Genomic DNA, 19,871 nt, shown 5'->3' with positions numbered 1-19,871 from the left:
AGCGATGCTTAAAGTCCGTCAGAATCATGTTAGCAATAGCTGCATTTTTCGATTATGAAATCTGGCAGATGGATGTCAAAACGGCGTTCCTTAACGGCTTCCTTAAGGAAGAGTTGTATATGATACAACCCGAAGGTTTTGTCGATCCTAAGAATGCTAACAAGGTGTGCAAGCTCCAGCGATCCATTTATGGACTGGTGCAGGCATCTCGGAGTTGGAACAAACGTTTTGATGAGGTGATCAAAGCATTTGGGTTTACACAAGTGGTTGGAGAATCTTGTATTTACAAGAAAGTGAGTGGGAGCTCTGTGGCGTTTCTAATATTATATGTGGATGACATATTACTGATTGGAAACAACGTAGAGTTTTTGGAGAGCATAAAGGATTACTTGAATAAAAGTTTCTCTATGAAGGACCTAGGAGAAGCTGCTTACATTCTAGGCATTAAGATCTATAGGGATAGATCAAAACGCCTGATAGGACTTTCACAAAGCACATACCTTGATAAAGTTTTGAAGAGGTTCAAAATGGAACATTCCAAGAAAGGGTTCTTGCCAGTTCTACAAGGTACGAGATTGAGTAAGACTCAGTGCCCAGCAACTGATGAAGATAGAGAGCATATGCGCTCCGTCCCCTATGCTTCAGTCATAGGTTCTATCATGTATGCAATGCTGTGCACCAGACCGGATGTTAGCCTGGCCATAAGTATGGCAGGTAGGTTCCAAAGTAATCCAGGAGTGGATCACTGGACAGCGGTCAAGAATATCCTGAAATACCTGAAAAGGACTAAGGAGATGTTTCTCGTGTATGGAGGTGACGAAGAGCTCGCCGTAAAAGGTTACGTCGATGCAAGCTTTGACACAGATCCGGACGACTCTAAGTCGCAAACCGGATACGTATTTATTCTTAATGGGGGTGCAGTAAGCTGCTGCACTTCCAAGAAAAGCGTCATAGCAGATTCTACATGTGAAGCGGAGTACATGGCTGCCTCGGAGGCGGCTAAAGAGGGTGTCTGGATGAAGCTGTTCATAACGGATCTTGGAGTGGTGCCAAGCGCACTGAATCCAATAACCTTGTTCTGTGACAACACGGGTGCCATTGCCTTAGCAAAGGAACCACGGTTTCACAAGAAGACCAGACACATCAAACGACGCTTCAACCTCATCCGCGACTACGTCGAGGGAGAGGACGTAAATATATGCAAAGTGCACACGGATCTGAATGTAGCAGACCCGCTGACTAAACCTCTTCCACGGCCAAAGCATGATCAACACTAGAACTGTATGGGTGTTAGATTTATTACAATGTAATTCACATGATGATGTGAGGGCTAGATTATTGACTCTAGTGCAAGTGGGAGACTGTTGGAATTATGCCCTAGAGGCAATAATAAATATAGTTATTCTTATAATTCCTGTATCAAGATAATCGTTTATTATCCATGCTATAATTGTATTGAATGAAGACTCATTTACAAGTGTGGATACATAGACAAAACACCGTCCCTAGCAAGCCTCTAGTTGGCTAGCCAGTTGATCAAAGATAGTCAGTGTCTTCTGATTATGAACAAGATGTTGTTGCTTGATAACTGGATCACGTCATTAGGAGAATCACGTGATGGACTAGACCCAAACTAATAGACGTAGCATGTTGGTCGTGTCATTTTGTTGCTACTGTTTTCGGCGTGTCAAGTATTTATTCCTATGACCATGAGATCATATAACTCACTGACACCGGAGGAATACTTTGTGCATATGAAACGTCGCAACGTAACTGGGTGACTATAAAGATGCTCTACAGGTATCTCCGAAGGTGTTAGTTGAGTTAGTATGGATCAAGACTGGGATTTGTCACTCCGTGTGACGGAGAGGTATCTCGGGGCCCACTCGGTAATACAACATCACACACAAGCCTTGCAAGCAATGTAACTTAGTGTAAGTTGCGGGATCTTGTATTACGGAACGAGTAAAGAGACTTGCCGGTAAACGAGATTGAAATAGGTATGCGGATACTGACGATCGAATCTCGGGCAAGTAACATACCAAAGGACAAAGGGAATGACATACGGGATTATATGAATCCTTGGCACTGAGGTTCAAACGATAAGATCTTCGTAGAGTATGTAGGATCCAATATGGGCATCCAGGTGCCGCTGTGGGATATTGACCGAGGAGTCTCTCGGGTCATGTCTACATAGGTCTCGAACCCGCAGGGTCTGCACACTTAAGGTTCGACGTTGTTTTATGCGTATTAGAGTTATATGGTTGGTTACCGAATGTTGTTCGGAGTCCCGGATGAGATCACGGACGTCACGAGGGTTTCCGGAATGGTCCGGAAACGAAGATTGATATATAGGATGACCTCATTTGATTACCGGAAGGTTTTCGGAGTTACCGGGAATGTACCGGGAATGACGAATGGGTTCCGGGAGTTCATCGGGGGGGGCAACCCACCCCGGGGAAGCCCATAGGCCTTGAGGGTGGCACACCAGCCCTTAGTGGGCTGGTGGGACAGCCCAAAAGGGCCCTATGCGCCAAGAAGAGAAAATCAAGAGAAAAGAAAAAAAAGAGGAGGTGGGAAGGGAAGGAAGGACTCCCTCCCACCAAACCAAGTCCAACTCGGTTTGGGGGGGAGCCTTCCCCCCTTGGACTCGGCCGACCCCCTTGGGGCTCCTTGAGCCCCAAGGCAAGGTCCCCTCCCTCCCACCTATATATATACAGAGGTATTGGGGCTGATTTGAGACGACTTTCCCACGGCAGCCCGACCACATACCTCCACGGTTTTTCCTCTAGATCGCGTTTCTGGGGAGCTCGGGCGGAGCCCTGCTGAGACAAGGTCATCACCAACCTCCAGAGCACCGTCACGCTGCCGGAGAACTCTTCTACCTCTCCGTCTCTCTTGCTGGATCAAGAAGGCCGAGATCTTCGTCGAGCTGTACGTGTGCTGAACGCGGAGGTGCCGTCCGTTCGGTACTAGATCGTGGGACTGATCGCGGGATTGTTCGCGGGGCGGATCGAGGGACGTGAGGATGTTCCACTACATCAACCGCGTTCACTAACGCTTCTGCTGTACGATCTACAAGGGTACGTAGATCACTCATCCCCTCTCGTAGATGGACATCACCATGATAGGTCTTCGTGCGCGTAGGAAAATTTTTGTTTCCCATGCGACGTTCCCCAACAAAGTGCGTCTTCATAGGTTACCCAAAAGAGACAGTTGGGTACACCTTCTATCTTAAATCCGAGGGCAAAGTGTTTGTTGCTAAAAACGGAGCTTTTCTCGAGAAGGAGTTTCTCTCGAGAGAATTGAGTGGGAGGAAGATAGAACTTGACGAGGTTGTCGAACCTCTCATCCCTCTGGATGGTGGCGCGGGGCAAGGGGACACCTCTGTCATTGCAACGCCGGTTGAGGAGGAAGTTAATGATGATGATCATGAAACTCCAGTTCAAGTTTCTGTCGAATCACGCAGGTCGACGAGACCACGTGCTGCTCTAGAGTGGTACGGTAATCCCGTCTTGTCAATCATGTTGTTAGACAACAATGAACCTGCAAATTATGAAGAAGCAATGGTGGGCCCAGATTCCAACAAATGGCTAGAAGCCATGAAGTCCGAGATAGGATCCATGTATGAGAACAAAGTGTGGACTTTGGAGGTACTACCTAAGGGCCGCAAGGCTACTTAGAACAAATGGATCTTTAAGAGGAAGACGGACGCTGACGGCAATGTGACCGTTTATAAAGCTCGACTTGTGGCAAAGGGTTTTTCACAAGTTCAAGGAGTTGACTATGATGAGACATTCTCACCCGTAGCGATGCTTAAGTCCGTCAGAATCATGTTAGCAATAGCTGCATTTTTCGATTATGAAATCTGGCAGATGGATGTCAAAACGGCGTTCCTTAACGGTTTCCTTAAGGAAGAATTGTATATGATACAACCCGAAGGTTTTTTCGATCCTAAGAATGCTAACAAGGTGTGCAAGCTCCAGCGATCCATTTATGGACTGGTGCAGGCATCTCGGAGTTGGAACAAACGTTTTGATGAGGTGATCAAAGCATTTGGGTTTATACAAGTGGTTGGAGAATCTTGTATTTACAAGAAAGTGAGTGGGAGCTCTGTGGCGTTTCTAATATTATATGTGGATGACATATTACTGATTGGAAACAACGTAGAGTTTTTGGAGAGCATAAAGGGTTACTTGAATAAAAGTTTCTCTATGAAGGACCTAGGAGAAGTTGCTTACATTCTAGGCATTAAGATCTATAGGGATAGATCAAAACGCCTGATAGGACTTTCACAAAGCACATACCTTGATAAAGTTTTGAAGAGGTTCAAAATGGAACAGTCCAAGAACGGGTTCTTGGTACGAGATTGAGTAAGACTCAGTGCCCAACAACTGATGAAGATAGAGAGCTTATGCGCTCCGTCCCCTATGCTTCAGCCATAGGTTCTATCATGTATGCAATGCTGTGCACCAGACCGGATGTTAGCCTGGCCATAAGTATGGCAGGTAGGTTCCAGAGTAATCCAGGAGTGGATCACTGGACAGCGGTCAAGAATATCCAGAAATACCTGAAAAGGACTAAGGAGATGTTTCTCGTGTATGGAGGTGACGAAGAGCTCGCCGTAAAAGGTTACGTCGATGCAAGCTTTGACACAGATCCGGACGATTCTAAGTCGCAAACCGTATACGTATTTATTCTTAATGGGAGTGTAGTAAGCTGGTGCAGTTCCAAGCAAAGCGTCGTAGCAGATTCTACATGTGAAGCGGAGTACATGGCTGCCTCGGAGGCGGCTAAAGAGGGTGTCTGGATGAAGCAGTTCATGACGGATCATGGAGTGGTGCCAAGCGCACTGAATCCAATAACCTTGTTCTGTGACAACACGGGTGCCATTGCCTTAGCAAAGGAACCACGGTTTCACAAGAAGACCAGACACATCAAACGACGCTTCAACCTCATCCGCGACTACGTCGAGGGAGAGGACGTAAATATATGCAAAGTGCACACGGATCTGAATGTAGCAGACCCGCTGACTAAACCTCTTCCACGGCCAAAGCATGATCAACACCAGAACTGCATGGGTGTTAGATTTATTACAATGTAATTCACATAATGATGTGAGGGCTAGATTATTGACTCTAGTTGAAGTGGGAGACTGTTGGAATTATGCCCTAGAGGCAATAATAAATATAGTTATTATTATAATTCCTGTATCAAGATAATCGTTTATTATCCATGCTATAATTGTATTGAATGAAGACTCATTTACATGTGTGGATACATAGACAAAACACCGTCCCTAGCAAGCCTCTAGTTGGCTAGCCAGTTGATCAAAGATAGTCAGTGTCTTCTGATTATGAACAAGATGTTGTTGCCTGATAACTGGATCACGTCATTAGGAGAATCACGTGATGGACTAGACCCAAACTAATAGACGTAGCATGTTGGTCGTGTCATTTTGTTGCTACTGTTTTCGGCGTGTCAAGTATTTATTCCTATGACCATGAGATCATATAACTCACTCACAGCGGAGGAATACTTTGTGTGTATCAAACGTCGCAACGTAACTGGGTGACTATAAAGATGCTCTACAGGTATCTCCGAAGGTGTTAGTTGAGTTAGTATGGATCAAGACTGGGATTTGTCACTCCGTGTGACGGAGAGGTATCTCGGGGCTCACTCGGTAATACAACATCACACACAAGCCTTGCAAGCAATGTAACTTAGTGTAAGTTGCGGGATCTTGTATTACGGAACGAGTAAAGAGACTTGCCGGTAAACGAGATTGAAATAGGTATGCGGATACTGACGATCGAATCTCGGGCAAGTAACATACCGAAGTACAAAGGGAATGACATACGGGATTATATGAATCCTTGGCACTGAGGTTCAAACGATAAGATCTTCGTAGAGTATGTAGGATCCAATATGGGCATCCAGGTCCCGCTGTTGGATATTGACCGAGGAGTCTCTCGGGTCATGTCTACATAGTTCTCGAACCCGCAGGGTCTGCACACTTAAGGTTCGACGTTGTTTTATGCGTATTAGAGTTATATGGTTGGTTACCGAATGTTGTTCGGAGTCCCGGATGAGATCACGGACGTCACGAGGGTTTCCGGAATGGTCCGGAAACGAAGATTGATATATAGGATGACCTCATTTGATTACCGGCAGGTTTTCGGAGTTACCGGGAATGTACCGGGAATGACTAATGGGTTCCGGGAGTTCACCGGGGGGGGGCAACCCACCCCGGGGAAGCCCATAGGCCTTGAGGGTGGCACACCAGCCCTTAGTGGGCTGGTGGGACAGCCCAAAAGGGCCCTATGCGCCATAGAGATAAAAATCAAAGAGAAAGAAAAAAAAGGGAGGTGGGAAGGAAGGGAAGGACTCCCACCCACCAAACCAAGTCCAACTCGGTTTGGGGGGGGAGCCTTCCCCCCTAGGACTCGGCCGACCCCCTTGGGGCTCCTTGAGCCCCAAGGCAAGGTCCCCTCCCTCCCACCTATATATACGGAGGTATTGGGGCTGATTTGAGACGACTTTCCCACGGCAGCCCGACCACATACCTCCACGGTTTTTCCTCTAGATCGCGTTTCTGCGGAGCTCGGGCGGAGCCCTGCTGAGACAAGGTCATCACCAACCTCCGGAGCGCCGTCATGCTGACGGAGAACTCTTCTACCTCTCCGTCTCTGTTGCTGGATCAAGAAGGCCGAGATCATCGTCGAGCTGTACGTGTGCTGAACGCGGAGGTGTCGTCCGTTCGGTACTAGATCGTGGGACTGATCGCGGGATTGTTCGCGGGGCGGATCGAGGGACGTGAGGACGTTCCACTACATCAACCGCGTTCACTAACGCTTCTGTTGTACGGTCTACAAGGGTACGTAGATCACTCATCCCCTCTCGTAGATGGACATCACCATGATAGGTCTTCGTGCGCGTAGGAAATTTTTTGTTTCCCATGCGACGTTCCCCAACAGTCAGCCGAACGGATGGCTCGACTGAAACACTCGGGACCAGACACGGTGGCCCTGCTTCCACTCGGACGGTCGGTATCGCGACCATCGCGGTGGGCTCGACCTCTGTCGACTCTTCGCTGGGCGATATGTCCTCTTGCGTCGGGTCTTGGGTCGTAAGTGTCGCCGACTGAACGCCGATCATCATGATGTCGGGACCCATATGGCCCACCCCGCGGAGGGTGCGTGAGCGGCGGCGATCTTCATGAATCATGGAACGGCTGCCTCCCCTGTGGCGCTGATGGGAACCAGGGCTGTGAACCGACCGATGCGTATTCGCATGGAGGGAACTATTATAGATCCGGTTGTGCGACTGAGAGACCGCCGAATTCTGCTGCTGCGCCGTGTGCAACATGGCTCGGATCTGCTCGATCCCTCTACTAGCCTCTGAATCAGTCGGCTGGAGGGAATCGGCTATCTTGGCAGCTGCAGCCAAGTTGAGGAGTAGTGTGCGGAACAGCTCCACGTTGCTCCGCCGAGTGTGCCGACTAGCAGAACGGCGAGGTGGACGACGTGCGCCGGACGCTTCGCCGATCTTGTGCTCGTTCCGGCCAGCCTGACGGGGATCTTCATGGGAGTTGGCCATGTGTACTTCTGCTGCGGGCCCGTGACCCGCATACTCGGAAGGAAACTCAGTCGGAACCGAGTCCGAGTGCTGGGATGACGGGGCAACCACAACGGACTCAAGAACCGCCACTTGCGAAGATGCGTTCTCGCGCGCCTGGGCGTGTTGCACCCAACGCTGGAGCCGCGGACGGCGGGACTGCTTGACACGGCGCGTGACGGCGGTGTAGGTCGACACCGGAGCCGACCGCTGGAGAAGAAGAATGCCGCGGGCGCCGGCACGGAAGTGCGTAGCCCCGCAACGGGGAAGCGCCTCGATGTCGAGGGGCGCATCCCGAAGCCACGCCGAATCGTCGACGATGAAGGAGAGAGCGCCGAAGAAGATCTGGTGACCCATGCTCGAATCTCCACCGGACGACATGACGAAAGGAAGTAGTCGCAAACTCGCCGGAAGTCGCTTAGACGCCTGCCCCACGGTGGGCGCCAACTGTCGTGGGTATAAGCCTGACAGTAGATGTGTAGGGTACGAATAAGATGGGCAGAGTCCTAGCTACGGCGAGGTTGTATGAGTTCGGGCCCCTACGTCTGAGTGCTCTCGGAGCTTTGCTGTCGAGTGGAATATGGAATACAATGATTTGCTAACCCCTCTACCAGTGGGGGAAGGCGGCTTATATAGAGTGTGCTGCCCTCCACAACGGTTCCGGTACAGGGGTGGAGTAGTGGGGATTGAATGCGTACGTTACAGGTAACGTATGATGGGACCTCTTAATTCAGTCGGGACTGACTAGGGCCTTGTCCTTTGTAAGGGGTAGTCCTTGGGTAGGACCTATATGACAGGCCTATGACCCTACCCTAGGACTATGACCCCATTAGGGGCCATGGCCCCCACTCAAGTTTTGTAAATCCTGCAGTATTTGGTTGTATTTTTAGAAAATAAATACGAAAACTCTATAAATTATACAAAATGTACCAAAATATGCCCCCACTCAAAAATGTTTCTAGGTCCCGCCCCTGACGATGACGGCTTCGAGCGGAGTTGGTTGCTGCTGAGTTTTGGTCGTTTCTGGCGCTGGCTCGACGCAGGCTTAGTGCTTTTCTCCTGCAATGCTCGTCGACAGAGTCAAAGTTGCGTGTTAGTTGGCGCGCGCGGTTGACTATTTGGCAGTGGCCGACGCGGGCCTCGGCGTTTTCTTGCTTTGAGGGTTATATTGATGGTCGTCAATGATGAAGTCAGAGTCGCCCTTGTGTGGGTGTGATGGCGATGACACCAGATTACAGCTTTGACGGTGTTCTCTTCTCGACGACGTGTGTACGTTTTTCGTAGGTTAACATGTCGTTCTTTTTTTTAATTAACCGGACAATTCTCTTCTTCTTAATAAATGCGACGAAACAAAGTTTTTGCCTCCGTTCCAAAAATAAAATTGCTTGATAGGCCCATGAACTGTACATATGTGGTACAGTACATTTTCACGGTGCAACTTCTCGGCATTTTTTTACTGATGAAGGTACATCAACATATACACCAGATCCACTGAGCCGTATTGCTACCTAACCGATAGAGGTACATACATTCATTCTCTCATTCATTCTCGTACCGTTTGGTCCATCTCGCTGTCGATCTGTTTTCTTTTTTCCTTTTTCTAAACAGATGTGGCGGCCACAGGAGCTTGAGGAGCGGTGGGTGCAGAGACTAGCTGTAGCCACCGCGGCACCAGTAGGATTGCGCGCCACGGAACGGGGGGCCCAGATGAGAGGATAACGTGGGCCCGTCCGACTGTCCCATCCCGACCATACTCCCATCCGTCTTCGCCTTTGTCCTTCTGCTAGCGGGTCCCACGCTTGTACTCTTTCTTTCTTAAGTAAGGCGAGATGGGGCAATGGATAAGATCGTGGTAGGGTCGAGTCCAGCCTGCCTTTGCCCGTTTCCGGTCCGTGTATCCGGCTGCCACCACGGTCCCGTTCCCATGTGCACGCGCCCAGGATTGAATATGCTTCGCCGTTCGTGTCAAGATAAAATCCAGTAAAGGTTAGAGCTCACGTACTACGTCAAGCTGCCGCGACCGTGACGTGCCGTGCATACGAGGTAGTGTGGCCATAGCTACTGCCTCGGGTTTCGGTGGGGATGGCACATGGCAGCGGCTGCCGTTTCCCGGTGGACGCTGCGACCGCGTCCCTCTCCGTCTCCGGCCGCTGCTCCGGCCGACGGCCGTTTCTTTTGCGCGTGGCCGACCGCGGTAGCGCTCGCTCGCTGCTGCCTGCCTGCAGCGCGCCGTGCGTATCCGGATGACATGTGTCCCACGAACCGATCGGGTTTGACCGATGCGTATCGACATATTTATTTGGCTTGCCACGTACGGTACGTCACGTTACGTTACGTCTCCCAGATCCTTCTTCTACCACATGCCACGTACTACTCAAAAACCACCGTGCTAACTCCGGCACCACCGTGGGTGTGGTGTGGTGGTTGCAGGCTTGCAGCAGCAGCGGCCTGAGAAGCCAGATCTCCTACGGATAACGTCTCGCCTGCACCGCGTTGCAGCGGGGAACAGTCGTGATCCATCGCCAGGTGACAGGATCGTGTTTGGTTGGCATCGGTCTGGCCATCCACGGAGGCGGATATTTCACGAGGGTTTCCCGGGAAATTGAAGTGTCTGGACGCGGTGAGATGGGCATGCAACGCGTCCACGTACGAATCCCAGCTGCGCGCCACGCGGACACCTGCGCCTCTTTTCAGCTACCGGTGAGGGAGAGGGTGGACCCGTTTCTAGTAAACTTGACGAGGTCGGTGTTTGAGAAAGACCCTGTTTGGATACTCTAACTCGGTTAGAGGTTAGAGTTAGTTTAAAATCTAACTCTAACCAAAGAGGTGTTTGTATAAGGCTGGTCACAATGGGGAGTAACATAAGGTAGGAACCTACACACTTTTCTAGACTATGTTCCTACCTCCACAATGGGGAGTAACATATATGTAGTGTCATGCAACAATGCATTTATTAGGCTATAGACTCATTGTTTGTTGGAGTGTGTGATGTTCCGGTAACTTAGCTAGTTACCACAAGCATCTCTCTCTTTATTAAATATGTGCCACATAAGCAAAGTTGTATTGGAGTGTGTGATGTTACTGCTAAGTTCCTCCCCATTGTGACCAGCCTAAAAGGGTTAGATTGTCAATAAATGCATTTTTTCCAATCATTTGACTCCTTTATCTAGGTTTTTTGTGTGGTGGAGGGAGAGAGAAAAGTAACTTTTTCTCGGTCCCACCTAACTCTAACACAAAAAAGCATCTCTTGGGTGGGTTACATTTTTTGAATGGGTTAGATGCATCTAACCAACCCTAACCCACCTGTTTAGATTTTTGAGGGTTAGATGAGTCCAATCTAACCAACTCTAACTCTAACCCAAGCATCCAAACAGGGTCAAAGTGAAATCCCTGCATTGATCAATGGATTACACGGAGTATAAATATTCTTTGGATAGACGTGACGATCTTCGAAGACGCGCGCGTTGGTTCCTGAGCGAGCGGGAGGTGCGTCGGTTGCAGGAGGAACCATCCGTCGGTTTGGGAAAGAGAAGATACTAGAAGATTTCCCCTAATTAAATTAAGGCCATGTTCGGATACTCTCCGCTCCCAATCGCAGCTCCCGGAGTCGAAAGAGCGCCAACACAATTGCAGGGAGCGGCTCGAACCCAGCTCCTTGCGCGGAACGGAGTTACAATGCGGGAGAGCTTCCGAACAGGCACTAAGTAATTAATCTCAAAACTTTCTCTATTCTATGCTTGATCATGTAGAATCATCTTATAATTGTTCAGATAGTGCTATCATCTTAAATTGATTTTTGATGAGAACCTGAAACCTAAATTCATAAAAAATTTAGCTTAACGTGATATCTTAAACCATCAAGAAGAGACTCCTCTCACACCTGCAAGTCCCTAAGTCATGGCATACCAATTTCATGAAGATATTTTGGAAATATTAAGTTTCGTAAAGACTTGATAAATAAATTAGTAAGGTTGTTGCATGATTTGACTTGCAAGATGCTTATTTACCCACTTTTCAGAAGATTACGAGGGAAAAATCACTTAAGGGTGTGTTCAGTTGGTGGAATCAAGTGGAGTGGGACGGGTCGGTTCCGTACCAAAGGCCCATTCACGTGTTTAGATTGTAGAGGAATCGGAACCAGATGATTCCAGGGAACGACATATTCCCTCGACACACCGTTCCGCGCAGTCTCTCCAAATCGAGCGGACCACGCAGAACCGGTTGCGTCTCCTCGTCTGCTGCGTCTCTTCGTCCGCTGTAGCTGCTCATCCGCCGTCATTACAGCTGCTCGTCCGCGTACGCCGCCGTTGTCGCTCGCCCGCGTGCACCGCCACTTGTCCGCGTGCGCCGCCGCTGCCGCTTGGTTTGTGTGCACCGTGGGAGAGGGGTGGCGTTCTTCTCCTAAGAACCATTTCATCCTACCTTGTTTTATTCTAACCGAACACATGCCTACATTACATTGACGAACTGGAGCTAGTTACATATCTCTCCATATTATAACTGTTGCATGATGAATAGCATCCGACATAATCAACCATCACCGATCTAATGGCTACAAGTTTTTCCTAATGGTCCTTGCTATGTTACTTTGCCAGTACTGTTGTCACTTTGCTGCTACTGGTTACTGTTGCTACTGCTGCTATCATATTACCTTGCTAGTGATACTTTGCTGTAGATACTAAATCTTTCAGGTGTGGTTGAATTGACAACTCAACTGCAAATACTTGAGAATATTCTTTGGCTTCCCCTTGTGTCGAATCAATAAATTTGGGTTGAATACTCTACCCTCGAAAACTGTTGCGATCCCCTATACTTGTGGGTTATCAAGACCTTTTTCTGGCGCCGTTGTCGGGGAAGCCAAGTCAAGAATATTCTCCCGTCAACATGCCTTTTTCTGGCGCCGTTGTGAGGGAGGCATAGCTATATTCTCTGAGTCACTTGGGATTTACGTCTGCTGGTCACTATGAGGAATCCGAAAGATCCAGGAACTAAAGTCTTGCCCTCAACTACGAGGATAGGCAAGGAACTGCCATCTAGTTTTGCACTTGATTCACCTTCAGTTATGAGTAAGTTTGCGACACCACCTCCTGCTAGAAATTTTGATGTGTCGCCTCTGCTTAATGATGTTACTTCTGCTATCCATGATGCTTGTGATGATGTTATGCTTGATACTGCTTTGCCACTAGGTGCATTCCTTGATGCACAAATTGCTAGAGTTGCTGCTAGATGTGATGATACTTCTGAAACTGCTAAGATTATTGAAGTAGAACCTGCTATTTTACCTGTTAGAACTAGCTCTCCTAGATATGAATTGTCTGATATGCCTAAGGGTTACGTTATGGAGGGAGAGATAGCCGAGGACTTTCTTGCTTGTAAGGATAGCTATGATGTTGAGAAATTACTGCTCAAGTGAAAAGAAAAATCTTTGAACGCTAGGATGAAATACGACCCGAAGTTTGCTACTTCGCCTATCTTTGTGACCGATAAGGATTATGAATTCTCTATCGACCCTGAGTTAATCACTCTGGTTGAATCTGATCCTTTTCTCGGTTATGAGTCTGAAACGGTTGTAGCCCATCTTACCAAATTGCATGATATAGTCACCCTATTCACTAGTGAGGAAAAATCCGCCACTAATATATCCTTAAGTTGTTTCCTTTCTCGCTAAAGGATGATGCTAAGACTTGGTTCACTTCTCTTGCTCCTGGTTGTGTGCGTAGCCCCCAGGATATGATCTACTACTTCTCTGAAAAATATTTCCCAGACCATAAGAAGCAAGCTGCCTTGCAGGAAATATACAACTTTGCGCAAGTTGAAGAAGAGAGTCTCCCACGAGCTTGGGGGAGGCTCGTCCAGCTTCTGAATGCTTTGCCTGATCACCCTCTTGAGAAGAATGAAATACTTGATATCTTCTATAATGGACTAACCGATGCTTCTAAGGACCACCTAGATAGTTGTGCCGGTTGTGTTTTTAGGGAACGAACTGTAGAACAAGCTGAGATCCTATTGAATAACATCTTGTGCAATGAGAGTGCTTGGACTATTCCCGAACCACCTCCGAAGCCAACTCCAAAGAAAAGAGGTATTCTATTCCTCAGTCCTGAAGATATGCAAGAAGCTAAGAAATCTATGCGAGAGAAAGGCATTAAATCTGAAGATGTCAAAAATCTACCACCTGTCGGAGAGATCTATGGTCTTGATAACCTGATACACGTAGTAGAGGTAAATTCTCTTCGTAGATTCGATGAGAGTGATATTTCTTTTGATAAACCTGCTAGCTTATGCTTGGATGAACTTCATAACTTTGTTGCCAATCAACAAAGTTTCAATGATTATGTTAGCATACAATTGGAACAGAATGCTTGTATGCTTAGTCATTTAAGTGCTTGTGTGGACAGAAATGTCAATGGTCTTAAGCCCCTGAGTAAACATGTGATACGTCTCCATCGTATCTACTTTTCCAAACTCTTTTGCCCTTGTTTTGGACTCTAATTTGCATGATTTGAATGGAACTAACCTCGACTGACGCTGTTTTCAGCACAATTGCCTTGGTGTTGTTTTTGTGGAGAAATCAAAGTTCTCAGAACGTCCTGAAAATTTACGAGGAATATTTTTGGAAAATATGAAAAATAACTGCGCAAAGATCCACCTGAGGGGGTGGGCCAGTGGGCCACAAGCCCTGTAGCCGCCACCCCCCTCATGGCGGATGGCAAGCTTGTGGGGCCCACGTGGCTCTGCCGCCCCCAATCTCAGCTCTATAAGTTCGCTTTCGTCCCAGAAAAAATAAAGAGAGAAGATTTCGTCGCGTTTGCGATACGGAGGCGCCGCCACAACCTGTTCTTCATCTGGAGGGCAGATCTGGAGTCCGTTTTGGGCTCCGGAGAGGGGAAATCGTCGCCATCGTCATCATCAACCTTCTTCCCTCTCCAATTCCATGAAGCTCTTCGTCGTTCGTGAGTAATCTATTCGTAGGCTCGCTGGACGGTGATGAGTAGGATGAGATCTATCATGTAATCGAGTTAGTTTTGATGGGGATTGATCCCTAGTATCCACTATGTTCTGAGATTGATGTTGCTACTACTTTGTCGTGCTTAATGCTTGTCACCAGGGCCCGAGTGTCATGCTTTCAGATCTGAAATTATTATGTTGCCACCAATATATGTGTGGTTTAGATCCGATCTTGCAAGTTGTAGTTACCTACTATGTGTTATGATCCGGCAACCCGGGAGTGACAATAACCGGAACCACTCCATGTGATGACCATAGTTTGAGGAGTTTAATGTGTTCACCAAGTGCTAATGCGTTGGTCTGGATCTTTATTAAAAGGAGAACCTTAATATCCCGTAGCTTCCTTTTGGACCCCGCTGCCACAGGAGGGATGGATAATAGATGTCGTGCAAATCGTTTCCCTAAGCACGTATGACGACACACGGAATGCATGCCTACATCACATTGACGAACGGGAGCTAGCCACATATCTCTCCGTGTTATAACTGTTGCATGATGAATATCATCCAAACAAATCACCGACCCATTGCCTACGAGTTTGTCCCACTTCTGCTGTTACTTGTCTTGCTCTGCTGCTACTGCTGTTACTACTGTTGCTGCTGCTTTTACTTGTCACTACTGCTATTCCTCGCCACTCCTATTACTCGTTACTTTGCTGCTACTACTTTGCTTGCAGATACTAATCTTTCAGGTGCGGTTGAATCAGACAAATTCAGCTGCTAATACTCGAGAGTATCCTCTCACCTCCTGTTGGCGAATCAACAAATTTGGGTCGAATACTCTACCCTCGAAAACTGTTGCGAACCCATGCGCTGGTGGGCCGTCAACAACATTCTTCTAGTTTCTTTGTCGGGGAGTGCTAGCAGCATTCTTATAGTGCCGTTGAAGGGGAAGGTCTGTTGTTACAGAATCAGCATTCGTCTAGCTATTGTCGGAGAGTGCGAGTGAGCATTTTTCTGGCGTCGTTGCCGGGGAGGTATTGCTATATTCTCTGAGTTACTTGGGATTTATATCTGCTGATCACTATGAAGAATTCGAAGGATCCAAAAACCAAGGTCTTGCCCTCAACTACGAGGGGAGGTAAGGAACTGCCATCTAGCTCTGCACTTGATTCACCTTCAGTTATGAGTAAGTTTGGGACAGCACCTCCTACTAGAAATCTTGATATGTCGCCTGTGCTTGATGATGCTTATGATGCTACTGCTAGAGATACTATGCGTGATGATGCTATGCTTGATACTGCTAGAGATGCTATGCCTCATACTGCTTTGCCCGATGATGCTAGTGATGCTATTATGCCTGATGATGCTATGCTTGATACTGCTAGAGATACTACATTGCCTGATGTTCCACTAGGGGTGTTCCTTGATGCTCATATTGCTAGAGTTACTGCCAATGCTCGTGATGCTTTTGAAACTGCCGATACTATTGAGATAGAACCTGCTTTTGCTCCTGCTAGATCTAGCTCTCCTAGATATGAATTGCCTGATATACCTGAGGGTTATGTTATGCAGGGAGAGATAGCTGAGGATTTTCTTGCGTGTAAGGATGCCTATGACGCTGAGAAATTACTTCTCAAGTGGCAGGAAAAATCTCTGAAAGCTAGGATGAACTACGACCCGAAGTTTGCCACTTCACCTATCTTTATCACCGATAAGGATTATGAATTATCTGTCGATCCTGAGATAATCTCTCTAGTCGAATCTGATCCTTTCCACGGTTATGAGTTTGAGACGATCGTAGCCCATCTTACCAAACTACACGATATAGCCATCCTTTTCACTAGTGAGGAGAAGATCCGCCACTACTATATCCTTAAGTTGTTTCCTTTCTCTCTAAAGGATGACGCTAAAGCTTGGTTCACCTCTCTTGCTCCTGGATGTGTGAGTAGTCCCCAGGATATGATCTATTACTTCTATGAGAAAATTTTCCCTGCCCGTAAGAAGCAAGCTGCCTTGCAGGAAATATACAACTTTGCTCAACTCCAAGGAGAGAGTCTCCCACAAGCTTGGGGGAGGCTCGTCCAGCTACAGTATGCTTTGCCTGGTCACCCTCTTAAGAAGAATGAGATACTTGATATCTTCTATAACGGATTTACCGATGCCTCTAGAGACCACCTAGATAGTTGTGCTGGTTGTGTTTTTAGGGAACGAACTGTAGAACAAGCTGAGACTCTACTAAATAACATCTTGATCAATGATAATGCTTGGACTATTCCCGAACCACCTCCTAAGCCAACTCCGAAGAAAAGAGGTATTCTATTTCTCAGTCCCAAAGATATGTAAGAAGCCAAGAAATCTATGCAAGAGAAAGGCATTAGATCTGAAGATGTCAAAAATCTGCCACCTATCGAAGAGATCCATGGTCTCGATAACCCGATACGAGTAGTAGAAGTGAATTCTCTGCGTAGGTTTGATGAGAGTGATATTCCTTTTGACAAACCTGCTAGCCTATGCTTTGATGAATTTGACAACTTTGTTGCCAAACAACAGAGTTTCAATGATTATGTTAGGAGACATTTGGAACAAAGTACTCGTATGCTTAGCCATTTAAGTGCTTGTGTAGACAGAAATGTCAATGATCTCAAGCTTTTGAGTAAACATGCCTCTATGATTACTACTCAAGTAGAACAAGTACTTAAATCTCAGAATGACCTCCTCAATTAATTAAATGACAACTCTGTCAGAGTCATTACCACAGGAGGCAAAATGACTGAGGAACCTTTGTATCCTGAAGGTCATCCTAAGAGAACTGATCAAGATTCTCGAGGAATTAATGCTGATACACCCAGTCATCCTAAGGAGAAGAAGAAGGATGATAGAAACCTACATGCCAGTTCACCAAATACTGTCACACCTGAAGAACCTAATGATATTTCTGCGTCTGATGCAGAAACACAATCTGGTGATGAACATGAACCTGGTGACAATATGGACAGCGATGTTCATAATAATGCCCAGCCTAGCAATGATGAGGATGTGGAGATTGAACCTAGGGTTAATCTTGATAACTCACAACCTAAGAGATACTATAAGAATGACTTCACTGCTAGGAGGCATGGTAAAGAAAGGGAGCCATGGGTTCAGAGATCTATGCCCTTTCCTCCTAAGCCATCCAAGAAAAAGGATGATGAGGATTTTAAGCGCTTCGTTGAGATGATAAGACCCATCTTTCTGCAGATGCGGTTAACTGATATGCTCAGGATGTCTCCGTATGCCAAGTACATGAAAGATATCGTGACCAATAAACGGAAGATACCAGATCTTGAGATCTCCACCATGCTTGCCAATTACACTTTCAAAGGTGGAACTCCTAAGAAACTTGGTGATCCCGGAGTGCCCACTATACCTTGCTCCATTAAAGGAAACTACGTAAGAACTACCTTATGTGACCTTGGAGCCGGTGTTAGTGTTATGCCACTCTCTCTTTATCGTAGACTTGAATTGGATAAGTTGACACCCACTGAAATTTCTCTACAAATGGTCGACAAATCAACTGCTTTCCCTATTGGCATTTGCGAGGATGTGCCTGTTGTGGTTGCTAACACCACTATCTTAAGAGACTTTGTTATCTTGGATATTTCCGAGGACGATGCCATGGTTGTCATCCTCGGAAGACCCGTTTTAAACACGGCAGGGGCTGTTATAGATTGCAACAAAGGCAATGTCACTTTCCATGTCAACGGTAATGAGCACACAGTGCACTTTCCGAAGAAACGATATCAAGTACATTGCATCAATGCTATCGAAAAGACTTCATCGATTCTTATTGGGAGCTTTGAATGTCTTATTCCTCGTGTCAAGATGAAGTATGATTTGCTTGTTGGGGAGATACATATCCCCATTGAGGTAACTTAGTGGCTATTCGAAAATTCTCCGTTTTCTCTTGCGATTCGAGAAGGTTTTGTCATGAGGACTTGATCAACCCCATTGACGGATTTCTTTCGATGACCATGAAATGGATGAATCAAAGATTCACATACCTCTGTTTTGAGCTTTCATTTTCTGTTGCTTAGAAGAAAAATGATAGATTTAGTTTAGCTTTTTGTGTTTTCTGTTTTAGCGTCCCGGAGAAAAATACCTCGAAAATAAAAGTTCTCCGATGGTCCTGAAAATTTAGAATGATTTTTTCTGGAATATTTGAAAAAAACTGGGCCTAAGAGCTGGCCTCGGAGCCTGACCAGTGGGCCACAAGCCGTGCAACCGCCACCCCCCTGGTGGCGGCTAGCAAGCTTCTAGGGCCCACAGGGACCCCCTCCACTCATTCCAGCTCCCATCCTCTTCTTCTACCTCCAGAAAAAATTGTTTCACAGCTTAAACCCGTGTTGTTGCTCATTTGGTTGTGATTTTCGATCTCCTTGCTCAAAGCACCATTCTCCGAACCGTTTTGGGGAAAGTACTCCTTGATAAGTGACTCCTCCATTGGTCTAATTAGTTTTTGCTCTAGTGCTTTATCCTTCACGTATTCTTGCTACCTTGGTGACCCTGTTCTTGAGCTAGAAATGTTGATTTAGCTGGTCCCAAGTAGTTTTAGCACGTGATACGGTCTCTAGGCACTAGTAGGAGTAGTTGCTACAAGTTGGGTTAATCTTTATTCGCTTTTCTTTCGAAGTCTCTAAAAATTTCAGAATTTTTCAGAGCTAGAAAAAGGAAAAGATGAGGAGGTTCTTGAGAGGCTCTTCAGGCCGTAACCCCAAGGAGGATGAGAAGAACCACCCCAAGTACGTAGTCCCTCGAGTCACAGAAGTTGGAGCGTGCGAGTGGGCAAGTGATGAATTTTTGCACACCGCTGGACTTTATGAAGACTTTTATTACTTGGTGGAGAACGCAGGTCTTACTGCATTCGTTGAACATAAGTGCCCACAATACCTCCTCCTCACCAATATTTTCGTTCAAAGCTTCAACTTTTATCCAAGGAAGAATCCTCCCATGGTTGAGTTCATGATATACGATGTTCCCCAGTGCATGACACTATAGGATTTTTGCAATGTATGCAAATTACCTTATGTTGGGGATATCCGTGACCCTCGTCCACGGGACTTGGAGGATTTTATTGGTACTATTGCTGTTGGAGAGGAGAGACGAGTGTCTCGCGCTAGAATTGCTAGCATACATTTTCCTGTGCTTCGGTACTTCTCATTATTTGTGGGAAAATGTTTGATTGGCCGTGGGGAGGCTGGATCACTTAGTTCTCCAGACCTTGCGGTTTTGCACGAATGCCTTTATAACGATAAGACTTATAGCCTA

Source organism: Hordeum vulgare, chromosome 6H (assembly GCF_904849725.1).
Source record: "Hordeum vulgare subsp. vulgare chromosome 6H, MorexV3_pseudomolecules_assembly, whole genome shotgun sequence".
Classification (NCBI taxonomy): domain Eukaryota; kingdom Viridiplantae; phylum Streptophyta; class Magnoliopsida; order Poales; family Poaceae; genus Hordeum; species Hordeum vulgare.
This window is presented reverse-complemented; position numbering follows the sequence as displayed.